We start from the raw sequence: 4,716 nt of genomic DNA, 5'->3' as shown, positions 1-4,716 counted from the left end.
GCGGGGGGTCGTGCGCACGACTTACCCTTTATCCGAACTTCCGCAACCGGAACCCTCTAAAAACCTTCGGTTTTTTCGTTCAGCGTAAGTCGTACGCACGACTTACGCTGAACGAAAAAACCTTCGGTTTTTAGAGGGTTTCGGTTTTCGGAAGTCCGGATAAAGGGTAGTCTACCTGTAATAACCTTGTAGTAAAGGGGCCTTTAGGGAAGAGTGACCATAATGTGATAGAATTTTATAATGAGTTTGAAAGTGATTTAGTTAAATCCAAAACTAGGGTCTTAAATCTAAACAAAGCAAACTACGTAGGTATGAGGAGTGACTTGGCTAAGGTAGATGGGGAAACTACATTAAAAGGTAGGATGGTAGACAAGCAATGGCTAGCATTTAAAGAATTAATACATAATTTACAACAAATATACATTCCTTTCAGGCACAAAAACCCCATAGGAAAAGTGGTCCAACCGTAGCTAACAAGAGAAGTTAAAGATAGTATTAGATCAAAGGAAGAGGCTTATAATGTTGCCAAAAAGAGTAGTAAGCCTGAGGATTGGGAGGATTTTAGAATTCAACAAAGGAGGACCAAGAAATTGATGAAGAAAGGGAAAATAGATTGCAAGTAAACTAGTGAGAGACATAAAAACAGACTGTAAAAGCTTCTATAGGTATGTAAAAAGGAAAAGATTAGTGAAAGTAAATGTGGGTCCCTTACAGGCTGAGACAGGAGAAATTATAATGGGGAATAAGGAAAGGGCAGAGAAATTAAACAAATACTTTGGGTTTCTCTTCATGGGAGACGACGCAAAAAACTTCCCGGAAATAGTGGAGAATCAAGGGTCAAGCGAGAATGAGGAACTGAAAGAAATTAATATTAGTAAAAAAATTACTGAAGAAATTAATGGACTGAAAGCCGCTAAATCCCCTGGACCTGATGGCCTACATCCTAAAGCTTTGAAAGAGGTGGCGAAAGAGATAGTGGAAGCGTTGGTTGTCATCTTCCAAAATTTCATAGATTCTAGAACAGTTCCCGCGGATTGGAAGGCAGCAAATGCAACCCCACTATTTAAGAAAGGAGGGAGAGAGAAAACGGGGAACTACAGACTAGTTAGCCTGACATCAGTAGTAGGGAAAATGCTAAATCTATTAATAAGGATGTGGTATGTAAGATTTACAAAATTTCTACATTTCCCCAAAGGTTATTATTAATAAAAGGGACCCTGCATGGACATTTTAAATCAAAAGGGGTACCAAGATGGCGTCCGCGCCTCGTGGTATTTTAAAACTTGGACTCTGCGGCACAGGCAGCTCATGGAAAAATCGAAACCAAAGCTGCAGTTTCTGTGAAGAGAGACTTTGCATTTTGAAAACCAGACAGGACTTTGAATTATGTATTAGATCAAATCGGAGACAAATCAAAACCCAGTTAGGCCTATAGTTAAGGCCATCAAGCAGTTTGCATAAATAATCGGGAACAGATTAAGGAAGCCATCGAGGCTGGACAGGCCCATCAAGGTGTATTAATAACAAAACAAGTCAATTATCGGGCCAGTAGATGCGATTACCGGCCATCTAAAAACAGTTAGTATGGATTGCTACCATTATTTAAAATAGCCCGCCAAGATTAAGACAAAGAACTAACCTGATTTGGCGTGCAGATAAGGGCCATCCGTAGGAGTATAATTGAAGGCCCCGGGTAGCAATCTCTCTCTCTGGCCTCTTCTTGCTCCTCGCCCTCGTGGCTGCTGCTCTTCCCCCGTCCTGCGCTTACCCCCTGGCCACCGCCCGTGCCTTTCCCCACTCCATCAGGAAATGCCCGGCATTGCATCAGGCGGACACGGACAATCCAGGCCAGGCCAGGCGGGACGCGACGAGGCGAGGAGGCAAGACGAATTGAGGAGACGAATTGAGAAGACGAATTGGGAAGACGATTGAAGACAAGTTTCGAATGATTGGGCCTTCAGTCTCAGCTAACCTGCGACTATCTTCATGCAAACTTCAACTACCGACCGAGGAAGAGGAACCATCGTCCCAGCAAGGCAAAGTACCCAAGCAGAGACTTTAACTTTGGGGTACTCATGCCTGGACAACGCCCTTGCAGCACCCGGAGACCACGTGACGACGGCAGGCTCCAGAGAGCACAAAGAGCGAACCCCAAACCCCACCGCTGTTTTGAGTTCAGCAGATCTTTGATTGGTGAGCATAAATTCTGGCCCCTCATAGCTTAATCTAGTTAGGTGTAGGGAGTGGGATAAGGAAAAGGTGATTGTTAAGATAGTTGTTTTCCCTCGATGTGCCTTGTGTTCCCCATTCCCTGTATAAGTATAGTTATTTGTATTCACCTGTAATTTTACACTAGTAACTTCTCATAAGACTGTGTTATTTTTCTGTTTAATAAAATCTTGAGTTTTGCTTACATCCAAACCACCAGTCTACTCAAGTCTTTTCTGTATTGCCGCCGGTGTCTAGAACCCAGAGGTGTGGGAGCGATTCGAACCGCTCACAGCCAGAGGCATAACTGACTGGGCGTACGCGCCAAACACCACCACACACCACCCCCTACAGGTAACAGGGCACTTAGAAAATAATAATAGGATTGGGCAGAATCAACACGGATTTATGAAAGGGAAATCATATTTGACAAACCTGTTAGAGTTTTTTGAGGTTGTAACTAGCAGAATTGATAAGGGGGAACCAGTGGATGTGGTATATTTGGATTTTTAGAAGGCATTCGATAAGGTGCCACACAAGGGGTTATTAAACAAAATTAGGGCTCATGGGATTGGGGGTAATACACTAGCACGGATTGAGGATTGGTTAACGGGCAGAAAACAGAGAGTAGGAATTAACGGGTCATTTTCTGGTTGGCAGGCTGTAACTAGTGGGGTACCGCAAGGATCAGTGCTTGGGCCTCGGCTATTCACAATCTACCTCAATGATTTGGATGAGGGGACCAAATGTAATATATCCAAGTTTGCTGATGATACAAAGCTGGGTGGGAATGTAAGTTGTGAAGAGGATGCAAGGAGGCTTCAACAGGATATTGGTGAAACCACACCTGGAGTAGTGTGTGCAGTTTTGGTCTCCTTACCTAAGGCAGGATATACTTGCCATAGAGGGAGTGCAGCGAAGGTTCACCAGACTGATTCCTGGGATGGCAGGACTGTCGTATGAGGAGAGATTGGGTCGACTAGGCCTGTATTCACTAGAGTTTAGAAGAATGAGAGGGGATCTCATTGAAACGTTTAAAATTCTGACAGGGCTAGACAGATTGGATGCAGGGAGGATGTTCCCCCTGGCTGGGGGGTCTAGAACGAGGGGTTAGTCTCAGGATACGGGGTAGGACATTTAGGACTGAGATGAGGAGAAATTTCTTCACTTAGAGGGTGGTGAACCTGTGGAATTCTCTATCACAGAAGGCTGTGGAGGCCAAGTCACTGATTATATTTAAGAAGGAGATAGATAGATTTCTATATACAAAAGGCATCAAGGGGTATGGGGAGAGAGCAGGAACATGGTATTGAGATAGAGGATCAGCCATGATCATATTGAATGGCGGAGCAGGAACTACTCCTGCTCCTATGTTTCTATGTTTCAATGTTTCTGTTTCTATATAGGCAGGCTAAGTGAGTGGGCAAGAACATGGCAAATGGAATATAATGTGGAGAAATGTGAAGTTATCCACTTTGGTAGCAAAAATAGAAAAGCAGAGTATTTTTTTAAATGGTGAGAAATTGGGAAATGTTGGTGTTCAGAGGGACCTGGGTGTCCTTGTACACGAATCACAGAAAGTTAACGTGCAGGTACAGCAAGCAATTAGGAAAGCAAATGGTATGTTGGCCTTTATTACAAGAGGATTTGAGTACAAGAGTAAAGACATCTTACTGCAATTATATAGGGCCCTGGTGAGACCACACCTGGAGTATTGTGTACAGTTTTGGTCTCCTTACCTAAGGAAGGATATACTTGCCATAGAGGGAGTGCAACGAAGGTTCACCAGACTGGTTCCTGGGATGGGGGGATTGTCCTATGAGGAGAGATTGAGTAGACTAGGCCTATATTCCCTAGAGTTTAGAAGAATGAGAGGTGATCTCATTGAAATATGTAACATTCTTACAGGGCTTGACAGCGTAGATGCAGGGAGGATGTTTCCCCTGACTGGGGAGTCTAGAACCAGGGGTCACTGTCTTAGAATAAGGGGTCAGCCATTTAGGACTGAGATGAGGAGAAATCTCTTCACTCAGAGGGTGGTGAACCTTTGGAATTCTCTACCCCAGAGGGCTGTTGAGCTTCAGTCGTTGAGTATATTCAAGACAGAGATCGATAGATTTTTGAATATTAAGGGAATCAAGGGATACGGGGATAGTGCAGGAAAGTGGAGATGAAGTAAAAGATCAGCCATGATCTTATTGAATGGTGGAGCAGGCTCGAGGGGCCAAATGGCCTACTCGTGTTCCTATTTCTTATGTTCTTATGAATCACTGCTTTAGGATGACGATGGTGCGCTCAACTAAGACCCTGGCTCTACATTGTACCTCTCCTCAGGTCCTGTCATCGGGTATTATTATGTTATATATTCAGATTGCATCTCTTGACATACAAAACATAAACCTGCATCAGTCAACTTAACTAGATTGAAATAAAATATGTTGCAGCAACCTCCAGATATTGTAATGTAGCTGGACACAACACCCAGGAATAAGTTAATGAGCACAGTGA

This window comes from Somniosus microcephalus, chromosome 22 (genome assembly GCF_052327205.1).
Source record: "Somniosus microcephalus isolate GS21.2 chromosome 22, FLI_Smic_1.0, whole genome shotgun sequence".
Taxonomy (NCBI): domain Eukaryota; kingdom Metazoa; phylum Chordata; class Chondrichthyes; order Squaliformes; family Somniosidae; genus Somniosus; species Somniosus microcephalus.
Note: the sequence above shows the minus strand (reverse complement) of the source record.